Below are 21,368 nucleotides of genomic sequence, written 5' to 3'. Positions count from 1 at the left end.
TTCCTGTCGACACGGATTGCGCTGTTCTTACTACAGCGCCTTCTATAGACAAAACGCCGTGATGCCGAGAGGCACAGTAAACCTCTTTTCATTATGGCGTTCTGGTGGTTGTTTTGTCCCAGTGAGAGGAAAAGCAAGTGCTGCTGACCCTGACCGCTCTTCAGAGTTCCGTCTGCTTCTGTGTTTGCCCACCGTCATTTCCAAGATTGCTTTCCCACACGCCATTCCCTTCTTAACGTGTGTCGCTCAGAGAACTTGAACCAGCATAATCCTCAAAGAGTTCTAGGATGCCAGGAAGTTCACTGCATCCATTCCATAGACCAGGACAGAGTTTGGAGCGCGGGGTATGTATGCGTGGGTGTGACTTAACGGGGGGGGGGGGTCACACCACTCGCTTATTTGCTGACACAGGATGAGCTCTTGGGGCTGTGGGACTTAAGTTTGTGCTGTCCTGTACCTCTGGATTTCAGTGGATGGACATGTGGTGGCTTTAGAGTACGTGGAGACTCCGGAATGAAATGGATTACTGAAAGAAGGCGTGGGGAAGGTGGAAGGGAGTTGAGATACGGCTCATTCTGCCTCCCAGCCGTTCAAGATATGGGGACTTGAGGAAGCGGTGGCTTTCAGGTATAGAAGAGATATTTCTGCAGGTTTTGGTGGGAAGAGTGAAAGAAAGGAAAAGGGTAAAGACTTGAGCAGTATTTTCCTTCTCCGTCTCATAGAATGATCAGGAAGATAGAAAAAACATCTCTCAATTTCCATAGTTAGAAAATTTGCATTCTTTGAGGCCTACCTACAAGGACCATCCCAAAGAAAATGCACACTGCATAACTCAGAGAGGGAATCCGAAAGCTCTCCCACCAGGTGTAAGTTGCCCCAGATGGCTTGGAGAGCCTGAAAATGCTGGAAAAGCCGCCTCAGCCAACTCCCAGAGACACTAAGGGCAAATATGGGAAATTCCAGCAGTTGGTGACTAGACACAACATCTGGGTAATTAGTGACTTTCTTTTCATCACAATGGGCCAGTGCCTTGTAGACACAGCTCAGATGTCAGGAAAAGAAAGAACTTAGTGCAGTTGCTTTAAGGGTGACACTAACAAAACCCATCTTACTTTAAAAGTTTTCAATAGTTATTTATTTTCGTGTTGCATAAATAGATTGTTTTGCTTTCAGGCAGCCGACTTTAAAAAAAATAGCTTGTTTCATAAGAAAAACAAAAGTGTTCTTTCTAATTCATCTTTGTGTATCTCGGGAATCTTTGGGAAGGTCAAAATATGACCCCTGGGATCTTGTTTCTCCATTTTTAAATGAAAGCTGCCTCAAATCATTCACTGGTCTCAGAGGTGGTTTAGGAAGAGAGTCCATTCGTCTTACCAAAGAAGTCCAAAATGTTTTATTTACATATCTAACTTCCTGGAAAACTTAATGTGGGTGGTTTTGTGTGCGTCTGTGTTGTTAGTAAACAGGAAGTCGGTGAGATTATACACTTCAAGGTTGTCAGGCCAAGTTTTCTTTTAGTTTCTTCTGGGGTGGGGTTTGACTTCCTTCATTTTCTTCCCCTACTCATTACAGAGTCCTCTATTAATCACCCAGCTTGTTTTGACTGCTCAGAAGACTTTTTAAAAGTGGTACCTCATAGATATAATAAATGCTAGCACAATGTAATTTTAATAAGTTTTTTGTTGTTATTGTTGAATGCTTACAAGGAGGTGTTTTTCATTTTTGGACAGGAATGTAGGAAATTTGGCTCTTTTTTTTTCTTTCTTTTTAAACACTGAGTGTAGCCTACTTAACACTACTACTTGTGGGGCAGTAGTTCTGAGTGTTTTGTTAACGATTTTCTCTTAGGACTTTTGTTTATTTCCTCCCACAGTCCTCAGATCTTTGTGACTATAAATGAGCCTTGGTTCCTTATCTGAGCTGGAGTGGTTTAAGTGTGTGTTGCTATGTGACCTTGTCTTCCTCCCCTCACCCCGACCCCAGCCATCTCAGTTTGCCCACCATTGCATAATTCCTTTAAAATGTCAATTATTTTTTTTGGCCTCCCACAAGTTCAGAGTCACCGCTGTTTGCCACCCCAATTGTTTTATGAAATCAGTCCAACCGCCAGAGTTGTTTGTTTTTCGGCTTTAACTCTGGGTGGAAGTGTGCTGGGATTTTCTTTCCTCCTCCTCTTCCTTCTCTTCCTCCTCCTCCTTCTCCTCTTCCTCCTTTTTTTTTTTTTTATGAACTTTGATGTTTTCTATTTTGCGTAGGAGAGGAACTGAGAGACTTCTGCAGTTTCTCTGCAACCAGGGACGACAGCCTTGGATTGAATAAATCCTTTTAGCAGACTCTTCAATCCTCGATTCACTTTGATGTGCACAACATGGCAAGAAATGGGCTCTTGGCCAAAAAAGTGAGGCTGTTCATAGAGGGGAACATGTGAACATAGGTGGCTGGACCTCAGCTGGATCTTAAATAAAGATCATTGAGTCTGAGGATGACAAACCTGTGGCAAGAATACCACTACATCCATCCCCCCATGCCTGGAGCAGACATCAAGAATAGATCAAGTTCGTTTTACTCTCCATGACTAATCCTTCTCCCCATAGGATCCCAGGGGTCTTAAAAGAATTAGAATGGAGTTTGTGTGTCTGGTAGGCTCTCTGTAGCCATTGAATTAGCATTTCTCCATAAAGGTATAAGGACGTGGAGAAGTCTGAAGCAAGGCAGGACATGTAAGGGCTGAGATGGCAGGCTCAGCGGTATGAGTTCAGACAACAGCCGAGCCACCCGTGACCTGTGGGTGAGGGTCTTGATCCTCACAGGCCTGTCAAGAAGCTGCTTCTAAAATAATTCCCATGGAGCAGCAGCGTGGTTCCTGCTTTGTGTTAGCCTTATCCTGATGGTTTGGGGTCAGAGGGGTAGATATGGCCTCACGGCTTCAGCATTGCCGTCTTAAATGTCCAGAAAAGTGTTCGAGTGGACTGGTCCTGAGCCATGAGAGCACGCTTAGGTACCACTAACACCGTTCTGTTCCCAGTGTGACACGTTTGCACACGTATCCCCCCTAATTTGATTGAGTTTTAAACATATAAACAAGTCTGCACTTGTGTCCACTGTCTGAGATGCAGAGCCTGTGAGTAGTGAATTTCTAGGACTTCTTTTTAAATTATAATTTCATTCTTTCCCGCGGCCTTGACAGGACTCCCTCTCCTAGGCTATAGTTTTTCCTCTTTACCAACTTGTATATGGTTCCAACTAATGGATTAATAGCTCCTCATTTGAATATGCTCTTGTAACGGAATTCACAGTTCTGTCAAGGAAAAAGCTCACAATGTAACTTTCCCCCGATAACAGCTGCCTTCTACACTGTAAAATGATAAGATCATGAATATAATTAGTTGGGACACTTACCCTGTGTGAGCCACTGGGCTGTGAGTTCTGTGCTCTCCAGTAACTCCCTTGTTCCTCCTAGTGTGCACATGCGCTGTTCCCATTTTACAGGTGCCCAGAGAGAGGGACAACCTTGCTTGCCTGTGGTCCCACAGCTGACAATCGAAAGAATGGACTTGATATTGTCAGTTTATTCTCCTCAAAGCATGCCGCTCGCTCATACCAGAGAGAGATGAGGGAGGACACTGAAGAAGTGTCACTTGATCCTACATACAGTTATATAATACATATGCTCATTGAGCTCCTCTGCCTTGAGCATTCAGGAAAAAGTGAACTCATGATTATGTAGCCCAGTGACTGACAGAGCAAGTGATTTGCATCACGACACTCCCTCTCCTGATAGAAAAATAGCAGGGATTCCATGTTAAAGTGTCATTTTAGTTACCAGAGTAGAAATGCAGGCCCTTGGAGAAAGACACAGCACATTGCTGTGTGTGCATGCGTGCGTGCGTGCGTGCGTGCGTGCGCACTGTAAGTTGTTTTCGCCATATAAGGTGTTCTGTCAGTGACCATATTGAATGTTTACGTGAGCACAGCGTGCTTGTGTGCCTCACAGATGCCAAGGAACGCTGTACTTCAGGACTCCATACCTTGGGAAACCAAATGCTCACTGGGCCGGTGAGGCACCACGCTCTTCCAATTCCACTTCTTAAAGCCTCCTTGAAAGTTACTTTCTGAAGCACAGGCAACAACTTTCAGGACCCCACTTTTCAGAAACATTTGGGATTAGCTGCTCAATACCCCCACCCCAGGCTATCTGAACTTCTGTTTGGCCATTTTCAAATATCAAACAGAGCCTTATGGTTAAGGTTTCCAGAAGAGGCAACATCTTAGGTAGTATTTTCATTTCATCATGGAAATTCTGCAAAGGGAGGCCTGAATATGCCTTGATGAATGGAATCGTTGTCGGCATAAGGACGGGTAGCTTTAAGGTGATGGGTTTGAAGGAACTACACTCAAGTGAGAGCATAAATATGTACCTTGAGTGAGTGCCAGTGAGGTATATGGATGGTTTTTGTGTACTAGTGTGTATGGTATGTGTATCATGTGTGTAAAGACTGCGTGGTGCATATACTGTGTGGATATAATGTGTATGTAGTGTGCATGGTATATGTATAGTATATATCATAGGTGTGTGCAGTGTAGGATGTGTGTACAATGTGTGTGATCTGTGTATGGCCCATGAGGTATACGCACTGTGTATATTCCATGTGTATCATGTACACACAGCAGCATATGATGTGTCTGTATATTGTATGTATCATATGCACATAGTAGTATATGATGCATGTGCAGTGAGTGTAGCCGTATGTCAGGTGTATGTGTCATGTATATATTTGTGTATAGTGTTTGTATGTCTACAGTGTATGATGCATGGAAGGGTATGTGCAATATATGTGTATCCAGTGTACAATGGGTGCATACAGTGGGAGTATATGATGTATATATGTGCATATATATATGGTATGTTATATACATGTGTGTATTTACAATTTTGTGTGAGGTGTGTAATATGTTTATGTGTATGGTATGCCATGCATGGTGTGTGGTGTATGTTTATATGTAATACATACATTGTATGTACAGTTTATATACAGTCACTTGCATTCTTTCATGGCTACATTGTGTACTTCAGTTCTGAATACAATCCTTTTATTTTGCTTTGTTCACGTAGCGTGTTTCCAATCTTATAAGATGTTCCTAGGTTTTCTATGTGCCTATTTGCATCATTAAAAGATGTTGGTGACCCTGGTGTCCATGTCATCGTTTACACCTAGTAGAACACATGCACATATATCTGAAAAGAGACCAAAGGCCGAGGTTCTGTGTGTCTGCTCTTAGCTTTGCTATCAAATCTGTCACATGCTACTGAGTACTGTTAGTCACGGGCATATGAAAGTTCTAGGGGGTTCCTGAGGTCCTTCATGCCCTCACCTCTTGCTGGCCTCTCTGAGCCCTCACATAGCATGGCCACACCACCATTGTGGTTCCTGTCAATAGAACTTTCAATGCCAACTGATTTTCTTCCTTCCTTCTTTCCTTCCTCCCTTCCCTCCTTCCTTCCTTTATCTTTCTTCCTTTCTTTTTCCCTTCCTTCCTCCTCCTGCCCCTCCTCTTTTTCCTCCTCCTGCTCCTCCCCCTCCTCCTCTTATGTGTACACGTAGGTTCTTGTTTGTGTGAGTACATGTGCATATACACATGCATTTGGGAGCCACAAAGTTAACCTTAACTACCATTCCTCAGGAACTTTTTTTTTGTTTTTTGTTTTTTTGTTTTTTTTGTTTTGTTTTTGTTTTTGTTTTTGTTTTTTTGTTTTTTTTAGCAAGGCATCTCATTGGTGACTTGGAGCTCCTAGAGTGTCCAGGCCAGTGACCCTCAGAGATCTGCCTGACCCTGCTTCCCCAGCCACTATATGTGGCCTTTTAAAAATGTAAGTCCTTCAAAGGGAACTCAGGTTGTCCTGTTTGTGTGACAAATACTTTAGTAACTGAACTATCTTCCTGGCCCACGAATCTCTCACTTGTAAATGGATTTTAATAAGGTCTATTAGTTATTAGTATGACCTGGCCAACCCCCCCTCCCAATAATCAAGGCAGAGTCTTATGGGATATTTTTTAAAATCAGCTCTAGCACGATTATTGTGGGATTGCTGCTAAAACAGATTTTTCTAATTGCTAGACTGTATACTTCCCAGATGAACACTTGCTGTTTAAATCTTTCCTGGGTTACTTTTGCTGTGGGGGGCATTTCATTCAGACACATGCTTCTGGCCCATTGCTGTTTTCTCCCTGTCTTCCTCCTCCTCTACTCTCCATTTTTCCTTCCTCCTCATGGTCCCTACCTGTGACCCAGTAATTGGGGCCCAGTAACTGAAACTCTGTCTCTTCTATTTTCCCCAGTAATCAGCTGGAGCCACCTTTATTTAACTAATAGTTTGAAATTGGGGAGCAAAGTTTAGATAGCATCCATTGCAATACATGAGGATCTGCTCACTGGCGGGCAACCAGATCTTAGGGAGGTCAATATTTAGCATTTGAATACATAGCAGGCTGAGACCAACCTATAACTCTCACTTTTAAAAAATTTATTTGTTTTATGTATATGAATACATTGTCGCTGTCTTCAGACACACCAGAAGAGGGCATCGGATCCCTTTACAGATGGCTGTGAGTCACCATGTGGTTGCTGGGAATTGAACTCTGGACCTCTCTCCAGCCCCTATGTCCCTCACTTCTAAGTCAGGAGTCATTATGATTACCTCATGTGGATGGAGAACAGACCAGAAGAGATGGGGCTCCTGATGGCAGAGTGGCCCTGTCGCTTGGCAGTTCATTCATCAGTCTTTCTGCCTTAGCTATCATCTGCCACTGAGGAGTTCTAGTTGAGCACAGTAATTCAGTCTCTGGCTACATGGGGCTGATTTCTCTGGAGGGAGACAGGCCATGCATGAGTATATAAAACAGGAAACAAGTGAGGAATTTTGATATTAAATCAGGAGGGGGAAGCCAAGTCAGGAAAGGTCTCCAAGGATGGGGCATTCCAGCTGAGACCAGAAGAGATAGCAAGGATCACTTGTGCCAAAATTAGAGAAGATGAAGTCGGGTAGTGCGGCCAGCAAGATGTCTCAACAGGGAAAGAATCTACTGATTCTTCTGCGCCTTCTCCAGGACCCATGTAACAGTGGAAAGAGGGAGCCATCCACAACACTATCCTCAGACCTCCATACATACACCATGACACGCACCCCCCCAAGTATGCACGCACAATAATATAATAATATAAAACTAAAAATAGCAATGCACCAATATCCCCAGCACAGCCTCAACTGCATAGAATCATTGTACCCTTAATATATAACATAGACATGGACTATTCTTGTCTCGCATGAGGTGATCTTGAATGGGGGTAAATTTTAGAAGACTCTGTAAGAAAGCTAGACAGGATGGAATCCTAAGGTCTGTTTTCTTTTATTACAAGCTGGAAGAGCCAATTTTAGCATCACTCCCTAACGAAAGGGCTCCTGTGAGTTTTTCAAACGTATTATTCCATCCTCAGCAGGAGCTGAAACCCTGAGAAAAGCCAGGTTCTTCTTCTTTAAGCCTCTCCTTGCCCTAGAAAAAGCTGGCTTTCTTAGATGCCAGGGTAGATCCCTGTGGGTAGCGTGTGTGTGTTTGCAAGGCTCACATTAGCTTTGTTCCCCTGGAAGGAGACCAAACTGTTTACAGGGAAGATGGAAACAAACAAACAACCGGGTACTGGCTGGCAAGCTTTGGGAAGCATGTGACCTCTGAGCCAGCACAGTGCTCCACCAGGCAAACAGCTGGCCGGCCTGGCTCGATGTTCTTGGAGCACTGATTCTGCATCTTCCTCGGGGACCACAATATAAATGATACAGACCATTATCATCGTTTGCCCAGAATTCGAACTTCTGAATTCTGACCCAGAAAATCCACAATGCGTTCCCTGGGAGCATAAGATTCCTGCTGCCCCTGGCACCTGCTAGAGACAGCGCAGAAGATTTGATTGGCCTCTCTGGCCTTCTGCTGTTCTGTGTGCTGAGACAAGCTTGCAGTAGAGGCTATTTTCTGTTGCCTGGAGGAAGGGCTGGTTTTGTTGTGCCAGTTGGAGTGCTGTAGGTATGCCAGCCCCGTAATCTTCATTCCCCCATTTCTCTCTGGACTCAGAGCTCTTCAGTGCAATGCTACAGCAAATGTACAACTAAGATATGTGCTCTCTCTCTCTCTCTCTCTCTCTCCCTCTCTCTCTCTCTTTCTGTCTTTCTCTCCATCCTCCTTTTTCCTCACCCTCTCTCCAATCCCTCTCTCAACACTACTCTTCCTCTCTTCTCCTTTCTTCCCTCTCTTTCCCTCTAAGTACTGTATATCACTTTCTTTGCTGAGTTGCGATTTCCAGGTGTGCTGAGGGCAAAGATTATGGTGTCCTGGCTTTTGTCTGCAGTTGGTAAATTAACTTTCTGATGCCTTTTGTGGTATGTCCGGAACCATCTTACCATTATCATCCATTTGCTCTAGTTAGCCCTCGCTGACCTGCTCCGTTTATATTAGCAATGAACACTTCAAGGTTTCTTCTTTAGGAAAAAAAATGGTGGAGTAAGGGAGCACCAGAAGATGGCTCAGTTCGTAAAGTGCTTGCCATGCAAGCAAGGACCTGAGTTCAATTTCTAGTGCTTACACTAAAAAAGCTAGGCAATGGTAGTGCACCTTATAATCCTAGGACTTGGGAAACAGAGAGATCCCTGGGGCTCACTGGCCAGACAGTCTAGTCTGCTTGCTGAGTTCCAGGCCAGAGAGCGAGAGAGAGCGAGAGAGTGCGAGAGAGGGCGAGAGAGACTGGTTCACAATAAAGTAGACAGAAAGTATACAGCTCCCCTGGAATACTACCAAAGGTTGACTTCAGGCCTCTACACATGAGGGCATATGTGTTCCTTCCACAAATGTATACACACATACCCTACACAGAAAACGCTTCATTAAAAAATGACATAGTTCACCAAGACACTCCCTGGGACAGAATCCCAGTGTAAGTCCAGGGATTTCCATATTTCATTTATTGCTGTTGTCTAGCGCTGCCAATGGGGCCCAGTTCTCAGTAAGCCACACTGTGCGTTTGTTGACTGAATGCCTGAGCTTTTAGAAGAGGCCAGGCAGGAGGCCTGCTTCTGCTTCTCAGGAGGGGGCCCTTAAAGTCAAAGGTTGTTTCTGTCAAGGTTAGTCGAGGCTTTGGGAACAAGTTACTTTTTCCAAATTGTTCTATCGGTTTGGCCTTCATCTCAGCATTTTCACAACCACTCATTAAGATAGCAGCTTCACTTGGGCAATGTTTGGTGCTTAGCAGCCCCAGAGACGTGAGACCGGTGAGTAAAGAAAGAGGTGAGAGAGGCCAACCCCATCCATAAAAATCTATCCAGTCCCTTTGGAAGCGTCCAGCCCCAGAACTGAGAAAGAACGGCCCAGGCATCCCAGGGAAAGGGGAACTTTAGTCAGAGTATCTTTATTTCTTTTTTTTTTTTTTTTCCGGAGCTGGGGACCGAACCCAGGACCTTGCGCTTCCTAGGCAAGTGCTCTACCACTGAGCTAAATCCCCAGCCCCCTTCAGAGTATCTTTATAAGAGGCCATACCCTGGTCCGGATTCCATTGGTTACCACTTCCTGTAACGTATTTTGGTTGTAGACTGAGGCTCACCGCACATAGTACTTTGTTTATTAAGTGTCCAACTCTCATAAAACCGGCTTCCCCAGGGTGGAAGCAGCCCTGCTGGCAGGAGACTGCCAATGTGGAAATGGGTTGGTAGCCCCCGAGCAGAGGAGCCCACCTCAAAGCTCCGAGCACACTGCAAAGAGCCTCATCTCCAGCTAGTCTGTTTGCAAAGGAAATGACCTGGTTACTCAATTACAGATAGAAATAGGCTGGCCGCTGCTCTTCCTGGGAGGGGAAGTGATCAGATAAATACCTTTGGCAACAACTGGAATACTGATGGACAGAGAGACTGCCTGCCTGCCTGGAGGTCCATCTAGAGCAGTGATTCTTACTATAGGGCAATTTTGACCCTTGGGGACATTTGTCTAGGTCTAGAGATAACCTTGGTTGTCTTGGCTGGAGGCAGGTACTGGTCCTGCATTGGTCAGCCTCCTACAATGCACAGAACCCCAGGCCCAAACTTACCTGGCTCCACAAGGAACAAGGTTGACAGTCAGACACGAGGAAGCTTGCCCAGCTCCAAGTGAATGTCTTTGCTAGAGAGGGAGAATCTTCTGAACTGCCTTCCAGGTCTGTCACCAACCATCTGTCCCTCTTTCCTTTCCTCTCTCTTTTCCTTCCTTCTCCTTTCCTACTCTTCCTACTTCTGCCTCCTAAGTGCTGGGATTACAGGTCTGGCCTGCTATGTCTGGCTCTGTCTCCTTGCATGAAGAATTGGTAAAGGGTGTTTGTCTTTGTATGTCTGATTTATCTCTCTGAGCATGGTGGGAGGATGTAAGACAGCACTGAGGGATTCTTTGGTTGGTGAAACAAACTTGAGAACCTGAGTTTGAGCCCAAGAACCCATATTAAAAAAAAAAAGCTGGGCTTCATGGCCCATGCTAGTATCTTGGGGCAAAGGGTAGAGATAAGTGGATCCCTGGCATTCTCTGGCCAGCCAGCCTGGCCTACTTAGTGAGCTCCAGACCACAAAGAAACCCTGTCTCAAAAAGCAAGGTAGATAGTAAATGAAGAATGACAAATAAGTTGTTCTCTGCCTGCAAATGAACATGCATACACACACACACACACACACACACACACACACATATCACACATGCACCACATACACACACACCACAAATACACCACATACACACACACTACACACACACATCACACACACACACCACACATACACACCTCACATACCACATCACACACACACTACACACACACACCACACATACACACATCACACACATACACACAACATACATGCACACCACAAACACACACACCACACACACCACATACATACACATACCTAACATGCATACACATACATACCACACACACACATAATACACAACACATACACACACACACATACCACACACACCACATACACACCACACACACACACACCACACACACACACCACACACACACACCACACACACACACACACACACACACACTTCTGATGTTCTTATCTAGCCCAGGGATTCTTCCCAAGTAAGCGTTCACTAGAAGAAGACAGTCCCGGGGCTTGAACCTAGCTGAGCCATTAGAGAACACAGCGGGATATGCCGTACGTACGCCTTCTGTGTCTTGCTCCATCCTCTGAAAGGGGGATGCTATCACCAAGAGTGGAAACGATCCAGGAATTCGTTCATCATGGTGTGCTGGCCAAATACAACTGGTGCTGGCATTTTTGGTAGATAAGGAGTCAGAAAGAAGCCCAGACTGTACCCTTTCTGACTCTTGGGCATTTCAACTAACCTTGTGGTGACTCTATTTCCAACTCTGGAAAGAGAGGCCATTAGAGTTTATTATGTGTAGGAAACTTTGACAATGCTGTGACATCCTGATTTGTTCCTTTAGGTCTTACTCTTTGTCAAGCTTCCCTTCTGTTTTGATGTGCACCAGAACTCCCTGGCACCTTGCCAACACTTTAGAATTGTGGTAGAATTGGTATGGCCCTTTTCTGCCCAGGTGATCCCGATCTGCAGGGTCCAAAGGCTTTGCTGAAGAATACTATTGACTTTAGGTCCCCTGGGGAGAACCATTCTTGGCTTTATCGATTGAATTGTTCTAGAAAAGGTTGCTGGCTACTGTGGAAGAACAATGTTGGGGGTAGAGGGAATTAGGGCCTTCAGGTCTCTTCCAGGGAAGTGTTGATAAAGTCACCCAGACTAGAAGGTCTGCAACTTTGTTGCAGAGGACAACCCTCTAGGAGGTTTCTAAGATTCCCAGTGCTCTTATTCTGAGCCATTAAATCACAGAATCTGTAGCTGGTAGGAAGATCTTCCACGTGATTTTAATGTACAGCAAATTTGCCAGCCACTGACCTGAGAGACAGAGGACCTGTGTGACTCCAATCTGCTATGATGACGTTGTACATATTCAGTGAACATCATCGGCAAGGGCTCCTCACTGTACTGTCCTTTCAGATGGGACCTTTACTTCAGGATGTGGTCCTTCTGCTCTGGATCCCTCTCTAAGGACTTTCATCTTGGTCTGGGCACAGAGCCCAGTGGGTCACATGTCTTCACGGCCAGCATCAGTATCTCATTTCAATTCCCAGAACCCACATATAAAGCTAGGTATGATAGTATGTGCCCATGCCTGTAATTCCAGTACTGGGGAGATGGAGACAAGAAGATAACTAGGGGGTCACTGGCCAGCCAGCCTGGTTACTCAGTGAATTCCAGGCCAGTAAGAAACTCAATCCTAAGGAATGGCACCTGAAGTTGTCCTTGACCTCCCTCCACACAAATGTATACATGTATGCAAACACACACACACACACACACACACACACACACACACACCACACCACACCACACCACAAAGCCTTTGAGTTGTGACCTGATTACATCGACTGTGCCTCCTAAGGAGCTAAAGTTCTAGGAAGTTCTAGGAAGCAGGAATTCAACTTCATGGCGCTGCATTGACTGGAAAGCAGGCAGCAAACACAGATACAGGATGTACGTCTAATGATGGAATTCAGAATATAGTGTTAGCACACTCTGTAATTCCAGTACTTGGGAGGCAGAGGCAGGAGGGCGGTGAGTCTGAAGCTAGTCTAGGCTATATAGCAAGACTGTCTCAAGACTGAAGATGACTCTCCTTATGGGGAACCTGGGATGGCTTATTTAAGCCTGGGAAGGAACTTAGGAACATCTCAATGTACTATTCATGGTTTTCTTCTTTTTGCCTGTTTTCAGTTTATTTATTTAAGAAACAAATCTTGCCAGCTAAATTGACCAATTAATTGGTTACTTGGTTCTCCCAAACAGGCATCATGAATGGAGTGTGGGGGCTCAGTCTCTTCTGTGGCTGGTATCGATCTGGCTTAGCTTACAGTTAAAAACTGATGTTTAGATAAAAGTCTGGGTTTTTTTCCCCCTCTCCTGAAAACATAAAGGCTTTCTTTCTGGATGACAGTAGTCACCAGCACCTACCTCTCTCTCTCTCTCTCTCTCTCTCTCTCTCTCTCTCTCTCTCTCTCTCTCTTTCTCCCTCTCTCCCTCCCTCTCTCTTTTGTTGGGACCCTGTATACTCAAATTTGCTAGTTTGGACTCCTTCAAGAACCTCAGCCACCTGAACAAACTCTGTAGCTCGTGCTGTGTGTTACCTATATGTTGAACACAGAACACTGACCCCCAGTCATCCTAGGGACACAGTACCCCTTCTCCATATATAAAAAAAATCCTATTGTTCTTTTTCTGCTCAAGACAACTCAACCTCGGGATGGAGGAGATGGCGTGTCCTTCCCCTGAAGCTCCTCCTTCCTCCGTCCCTGGGGTGCACTGAGATGCTCCAGGTATCCTTATCGCCTCTGTGGACCAAACCTGCTCTCCAGGAAGCCCTCTTTTCTTTATTGGAGAAAGGTATTGAGAAACTAAGCTTGGAGTGCTGGATGTGTTCACTGATATCGGGGTGTTGTTGCTTCTCCCTTGTACCAAAGGACATTGCTAGGAAGCACGTTGCATATCAACTCCCCTGTGTCTATACATCTGGGATGGTTTCTGTATCTATTTATCTTGGGGCTGTCCATTTTAAGAACAGTGTCCACATGAATACCTTCCATTCCAGTCTAATACCACAGGACTCAGCCTTTGGCAAATCAGATTTGGATGTTTGTAAAGTTTTTTTTTTTTTTTTAATAATAGGTCAAGAATACCTCCAGGGTCGGAGAGAGGGAAGTGAGGAAGCTTCCCTTGTTATTCTGTAGACATTGTTTAAACAATAAACAATCCCATGTTCAGTTGTTCTAATCAATAAAGATGTTGGCTCGTCCATTCCTCCTCAACTCTCCTAGTACTTGGAACATATGGCCTCCTGTTCCTGAAGGTGGGCAGACCTGCCTGCTTCTCTTCCACAAACACATTCTGTCTCCAGCCTTCTCACAAGGCCTATTGTAAATGCTGAGCTGGCACTTGTGTCTCGGAAATATAAGCCAAGGCACTTCTCCGAGATTACCATCAGAACTTTGCTCTACATGCAAAATCTTATTTTGAATTCAGATACACAATTACTCACCCTGACTTAATTACACTGCCTTAGGATAGTATTAAAACAATGGTTTTAATTATTTTCGGGGGGTTTACAACAGTAACCTGTTGTCTTGTCAGGAGGGTGAGCTGCCCGTCTTTTGAGAATTTCAGATAAAAACCCACCGCGGATCTGGGATGGGGGTGGGCCTGTGGTTCTGTCTTGTTTATTCGAGAAGCAACCTTACCTGGACGCCGTCCCTCTGCCTCTCATTATGCTGGATGTACACCTCATCGTGCTTAGATGTGTCTCTATCAACTGTTTAGAGAAGAGGGCTGGATGGCTCCCGAGTGCTGGAGGTGTGGCCCTTTGGTGGTTTGGAAAACATTCTGAGTTTTAAACAGCAACACCTATAATTATGGAGGCGTCATCCCTTCCATAAAAAAAGAAAACAAAACAAAGACAGCAAAGCCCTTCTGCTAACAAGGTGTAGTCAGAGCTGTGTGTTCACCCTTCCCAAAACCTGCCTGGCATTTGTTTCAGGCCTGGTGGGGGCTATCAGCCATCTTTCTCTGGGCTCTCATAAAACAATACAAAAGTAAACAATCGGAGGGCAATTAGCAGGCTCTTTGGGGTAACAGGAGAGAGAAGTCACCCTGTTATTAATGTCAAAGGAATTAATCATGGTTTACATAGGTGATTTAGTAGCTTAACTTTGTAAGTGGTTGAAAAACAAGAAACCAACCAAGTTTTACCAAAGAAGCCTGTGTGGAGAGTTCGGCAGGAGCACAGAGCTTACAGAACATCTCTTGAGATGTGAGTTGTTATAAAAGGGACCATGTGTCCTCTGCTTGAATCAGCATGGGGCTCAGCTGGGGGCTTGGTTTAAAAAATGGAGCTTTCGAATCTGACTGTTCAAGGTGGCTTCTGAGATACCGTGCTTCCCTCTGACCAGCAAGTTTGTCAGGGTAGCCCAGGCTGGCCTCCAACTCATAATCCTCCTGCCTTGTCCTCTTGGGTATGAGGCTACAAATGTGAACCACCATACCTTTCACCTTTTGTGTCTATGGTGTATGTGTTTGTTTGCCAGATCAGAGGTGAGTGTCTTCCTTGATCATCCTCACTTTTTGCTTTGTCTTCCTAGGGGCTTTTTTATTCCCTGCCTCCCCACCCCTGGGGTTATCATGCTGCCGGACCTGGCTTTTTACACGGAGACTGGAGGTTGAACTCAGTTTCCCATGCTTGCACAGCAGGAAGTTTCTTGACTGAGCATCTCCCTAGCTGTATCGACATTTAAAGCCACACACTTAGAACGCTTTTTGGTTTATTTTAAACTATGTGCATGTATGTGTGTGTGTATTCGTGCATATGAGTGAAGTGCCAGTTGAGGCCAGAAGAGGGCATCAGGTCCTCTGAAGCTGGAGTTACAGGCAGTTGTGAGCTGCCCAAAGTGGGTACTGGGAACCAAAGTGGGATCCTCTGCCAGAGTAGCAGCTGCTTAGCTGCTGCCCCTGAGTCTGATCCTGATCCCAGCACACACACACACACACACACACACACACACACACACACACACCACCACCACCACCACCAGAACTAGGGCTGGGGACATAACTCAGTGCTTTCTCAAGCAAGAATCAGTACCTGAACTCAAATCATTTAACACTTACACAAAATGTTGAGCATGGCTGCCCATGTCTGCCCCCCCCCCCCCCGGGGTAGTGACTAGAGACAGATCTGGAGAGCTGGCTAGACAGCCACCCTAACTGAAGCAGAGACAGGAATGGGGATGAGGGTGACTTTTGAGTCAATGTGTTTAAAGGCAGTGTTAAGGGGAAGACAAGTGACTCTGGCTTCCACGTGGATGAACTTGAGTCTGTCCACCTACACACTCAGATCCATGCACGAGATCTGCACCTCCCCTACCAAGCTGGGTATGATGGTACATACATAAAATCTCAGCACTGGGGAGGTTTGCTGCCCAGCCAGCCTAGCCTATATGGGGGTCATATGAAGGTCAATAGACCCTATTTCAAAAGTCAAGGTGGCCGGCTTCTGAGGAATACCTCTGTGTGCATGAACACACACACACAGAGGACCTAGTAAAAAGATGAACTTCTAGGGGCTGGGGATTTAGCTCAGTGGTAGAGCACTTGCCTAGCAAGCGCAAGGCCCTGGGTTCGGTCCCCAGCTCCGAAAAAAAGAAAAAAAAAAAAAGCTGAACTTCTTCAGCTAGCTTTTGAGGAACACTCTTTGTGAAGCAGAGTCCGTCACTTTCTGTGACTCAGCTTCCTGGGCCCTGAACTGTCTCTTTGCCTAGTAATTCTATATCTTGTAAAATGAGACCTCTGCTACTGCTGGCCTATATGAACTGACAGGGATCTCAAGGCACAGACAGTGGCTCCTCTGTTTGCTTCCAGTGAAGTACATGAGCCAGTTTCATCTTGGAAGGAAAGAATCTTAGCTTCCACTTGTAAGAGCAGTCCACACAGGCTTCGCCTCTTCTCTGCCCTTCCCTCCTCTTGGCTATTTACCCACAGTGGGAGAAAGGCTGAGGAGGCTAGATTTGAACGTGACTTATGGTGGCCTCACTTTCTCTACCACAGTGGTTATTTGTGGAGTGCCAGACCACCTGCTTAAGATACAGCGACTTCCTACTTTGGTTGGGTGGGGCTGTCAGAAAGACACGAAGTCCGGGGACCTGGCTTCTAACCCTGGTCAGACCACTGACAGTTACTTGGCATTGGTGAAAGGTTTCCATGCTCTAGCCTCACCTTCCCACCAGCAGTTGGTGGTGCTGGGACGTACACACCCTTTTTCCCATTGTGGGAGTGTTAACATCAACTTGCATAGCATACTGACAGCCATATTCCCTTCCAGTCACTGTCCCATCCTTCAAATTGTCAAAAGGGGTGGGGCTGGGCTTTCAGTCATGACAGCTGAACACTCTTGTCACATATTTTCTTTTGAAGTTCACTTTTTAATTCTTCTTTTGAAATGCTCACAAAGAGCCATTGGTGACTTGCTCTCCACTGTGCTTGCATTTCACTTGGGAGGAGAGATTCGGTTTTTCCCACATCACGTGAGAGAAAAATAAAGGGTTGAAGTAAATGAAAATATTTAGGACAGTTAGTGTAATAACTGTACTCCTGTGAATGTAGTATGTTATTCGAGAATTACGACAAATTCAGGAATGTACAGCCACCGCACCTCGTGATTTTACTTTACTAACTGTAAACTTACCAGAACATCCAGCATCTATCTCTTACGTGGCAAACACCCAGTCTCTTTCCTTTCTCCAAACTGCACGTATGTGCATTGGCACAGCATTTGGAGAATGAAGTTCACATTTGATGTTTGGTTTAATAGTACATGGCAGGACCGGGACAGATACTGATGCCTCTAGGGAAATACTGGCTTTGGTTAGCTTTAATTAGCTAATTGTGCACCCCCCCCCCCACACACACACTACTTAATACATACGGAAATGAGGACAAGCACCTTTGCCTTGGTGTAATTAAAACTAGAATGATGTCAGCAGCAGGTTTAAAAGGGGATTTCTATTTGTTTTATCACCAAAAGGTGGCGTCCTACCCCCATGCCCTTTATTTACACACACACACGCACACACACACACACACACAAAACCTTGCTTGCTTTAAAAAGAAACCTCCAGTTGATTATTGACAAAGCAATTAAAAACCTGTTCCCTGTGAACGTGGTATGACAGTGTTGAAAATGGACAGTGTCTTAAGCCATAGTGAAATGTCCCTGTAATGTAAACCAAATGGGTGTGGGGTTCTCCAATAAGCCTGCACATCAGACAGTTATCATATCCCAAACCAGTGCCATCTATCATGGGATTTACGGCCAGCATTCCCTTTTGTCTTTAAAACATGTTGCCAATCTGTCTGTAGCCTCCTCGTGTAAGCGAAGGTAGAATTTAAGACAGTTAAAATTCAGACCAGGATCAGGAGCAAGCTAAGGCTTTCGTTGCTGGTATAGTTATAAGTGGGAAAAAAAAAGAAGACAAAACAAAACAGAAAAGCAGCACAAACCATAGTTGAATCTGATGAAGAAGATCACAGTAGGAATTGTTCTTTATGGACTATGCACAGAGATGTCATATTTAAATAAAGTGCTGCTTCCCAGAGTTACAATCGTACAGCCAGCTACATACCATAAATAAGTTAGATTTGGCAGGATCATCATAGAAATTAAAAACAATGCTTTTCCCCAAGGACTGGCTACACTGTGGATTTTTATTTAATTCTATGTGATCTCCAAATGTGGACTTTCCGGCGATGTCCGAGGTTTTGTGAGACTATCAACCAACTTGACAGAAGCCTTTATTATCAGAGCCTAGGCCGCAGCAAACATTCAATAAATAGTAGATGTTATTACTGTCTGCAGTCGCCCGTGAGAGGTGCGGCGGCAGGAACTTATTTCGTGTATTTTAAAGTACTCACTAGACGGTCTGGAATATTATAGAATATGCATTAATGTCTTAACAAAGAAAACATGAACCTTTTACAGGACCTAAAATATATTTCATGTACATAGTTTCTAGTGTAAAAAAATGGGATGACCGTCTTGTTTGCCGGGCATCGAGTCTCTTACAGCATGACTTCTATCTTAGTATGCACTACCTTCCTCTGGCTTTATTCTGCAACACCAGTGAATGGTTTTGTTACTAATTATTTTACTTCCCAAACATGATATAAATTTAAATGGTAGTCTCACATTCTCATTTCAATTTAGATTTAAACTCTGCAAATGAACGTTTAATAGTATTTGTCAAAAAACATTATCCAAGAGAATCTATTATTTTCAGGGTATTATCTACATCGGTGCTAGTCTGAAGACGCGAATGGCAGCAGACACTGCGAATGGCAGCAGACACGCCCCAGCTCTCTTAGTGCTTTGGGGGAAAACCATAAGGTGACTTTCAGAATATTCTCATAAAGAATTAGCCTAGTAGACATACTAGCCAGTCAGTAGCTGGAAACCCTGGCTTGGGAGTTTGGCAGCCTCCAGGATGATAGGCCTGAAGAAATAATTTCTGTTCACCAGAAGCCACAGAGGTCTTGAATCTTTCTAAGTCCCATGTTGGAAGCACCAACAAACAAACAAACAAACAAACAAACAAACAAACAAACGGCTTTCCTGTTTCTGTTGATAAAAGTGCTTTTTGTCGTATGTTTTTTATTTAAATCTCAAAAATATTTCATCTGGGCACCTTGGGTACTTATTTACATACTCAAACAAACTTCAGAACAGCAAAAAAGAAAATCTCACCTTCCCAAAGAATTGTACAAAGCTTTTTTTTTTTCTCTCACGTGACTGATGTTCTTGAGAGCAGGTAATTTGTGTTAAACAAGTGATTGACATGCCAGCCCGGGTGTTTTCTTGAGAGGAACCGTGGAGAAAACAGTTCTCCGTTGCAGCCACTTTCCCCCTTATCCCCCACCCCCACCCCAGTGGACCAGGCGAGAAGGATAACATTCCTGCAGGGGCTGACAAGGCCTGAGGGAGCAAGTTCTTGCTCCCATCACTCTCTCCCGATTCCGCGATGCAGGGGAAAATCCCCCTGGCTGGAGGGGTTTCTGTTTCCTTGCAATCAGGGGTTTGTCCTTCAGCTGAACTTTCACCTTCCGAACTCGCCTCCTTTCATTGGACAAAGTGCAGAAAGAAAGGGGAGAGACCGAGGGAGGACCCGGGAGCAGGCGCCGGGCTGGAACGCCGCCCCTGCCGCCCTCCGCTCCAACTGTCACCCAGGCGAAGCACTTTCACTTTTAACTGGAGGAAACTATCCCCGCCTGTCCTCTTCCCTCCTGGATTTCTTAGCTCAGACCCCAGCGAATCGCCTAGGCTTTCCCCTCTGCGTTCCTAATTGCTGCCACTCTTCCTCTCCATTTCCCAGGGTCTGAAATGGGCTCCTCTCCCCTCTTCTGAGAGGACCCCTCCAGCCCAGGCCCCTCATTTCCCAGCTTTTCTCATCCAGGCTTCCTTTGCCTAGGAACTGTTGTGGCGTTTCCTTCCCGGGTCTTGGGGCTCTGCCTCCCTTTCCCCCTCTTCCCCTCCCCACGTCCCTCACTTGGCAATTGCGATCCCCCCGCCTCCCCCCCGCGAGCTCTGTTGTTTACCCAGCAGGTGGATGTGACGTCAGGGACGCACAACAGCAAAAAATAACAACATCTCCCTCCGCGACGCGATGGCCTCTCTTGCGCGCCTTATTTATTTATTTGTTCCGGGATGCGGGGGGGAGGGGGGTAGGCGACCCAAGGGCGCCGCATCGGGGTGCAGGTCGCGTTCGGCGGGTCACCGGAGCTTTAAGAACGCGGCCAGCCGGGCTTGAGGCCAGCGAGGGGCCGGCGCGGGTTGGGGGCGCCTCGCGGCCGGCGGCGCTGGCGCGGCTCCGGAACAAGTCCGGAGCGGAGGAATCTATTGTTATTTATTGTGTGGCAGCTGCACGCTGTGCTCGCGGCCCGGCCCTCGCCCGCGAGTGCGTGTGTGCGCGCGTGTGCGTGTGTGAGCGGGGGGCGCGCGCGGGCGGGAGTGGGCGCGCGCGGGGAAAGGCCCCGAAAACACCTTAGTTTGCACCGAGAGACCATTTGCCGCGGGTGAGTTCGTATTTTTCCATTTCTGCTCCACTTTTTTTTTCCCAAGCCGCCTCCTGCCTTGTTTCCGCCACTTTAAACAACAACAACAACCAGCACAAAAAAAAAGGAAAAAAAAAAAAGAAAAAGAAAAAAGAAAAAAGAAAAAAAATCCTACTTTTCATCTCCAGGCTCCACGTGCATCTCCCCCAACCCTCTACCCTGGACTCGCTCCGGAGTCGGGGCCCAGGCTCTGCGTGGGTGGGGGCCGCGCGCGGGCGCCGGGCTGGAGGAAGCGCGGGAGGCTCCCGCACCCTTGGGTCCATTTGCATAAGTCACTGTGGGGTGCCGTGGTGGCCACACAGACCAGCTCACCTCCCCCTCGGCCCCTCGCGCCTCTCTCTGCGCTCACTCGAGCCGCTCGGGTAGAGCGATCTATAAGCCCAGGCCGCCTGTCGCAACTTTGAGTGCCCAGTGTCAGCGTTTGGTGGCCGCCTGGTGCGGGGACCCGGGACCCGGCCGCGGTAGGCGGGGGCGAGTGGCATCATCTACTGAGCTTAAAGTTTGAACTTGGAGCAAACTTTTCCCCTATTATCCAGGGGTGCGTGCCCCTTCTATGCCCCCGGGCTG

At 46.0% G+C, this 21,368-nt stretch overlaps 2 protein-coding genes and 1 long non-coding RNA gene across 12 annotated transcripts in view; 2 read left to right on the top strand and 1 right to left on the bottom strand.

Moving 5' to 3' along the window:
* Foxp1 (forkhead box P1) overlaps nt 1-21,368 on the top strand; it is a 691,302-nt gene that overhangs the window by 74,994 nt on the left and 594,940 nt on the right. For 2 of the 10 annotated variants that reach the window (XM_063285826.1, XM_063285824.1), the window contains exon 1: nt 20,424-20,762. The exons of 1 other annotated variant lie outside the window; for it this stretch is intronic. The gene's annotated coding sequence lies outside the window, so the exon portion shown is untranslated. Of the gene's footprint in view, nt 1-20,420; nt 20,763-21,368 lie in introns of those variants that run through there. 7 more of the 10 variants (XM_063285835.1, XM_063285832.1, XM_063285827.1 and 4 more) reach the window with 6 other exon arrangements.
* LOC102555037 (uncharacterized) overlaps nt 1-21,368 on the bottom strand; it is a 37,483-nt gene that overhangs the window by 13,501 nt on the left and 2,614 nt on the right. The window lies entirely within an intron of this gene.
* Nucleotides 1-21,368, top strand: part of Eif4e3 (eukaryotic translation initiation factor 4E family member 3) — a 148,597-nt gene that overhangs the window by 124,745 nt on the left and 2,484 nt on the right. The window lies entirely within an intron of this gene.

This window comes from Rattus norvegicus, chromosome 4 (genome assembly GCF_036323735.1).
Source record: "Rattus norvegicus strain BN/NHsdMcwi chromosome 4, GRCr8, whole genome shotgun sequence".
Taxonomy (NCBI): domain Eukaryota; kingdom Metazoa; phylum Chordata; class Mammalia; order Rodentia; family Muridae; genus Rattus; species Rattus norvegicus.
Note: the sequence above shows the minus strand (reverse complement) of the source record. Positions and strands in the feature narration are given on the sequence as shown.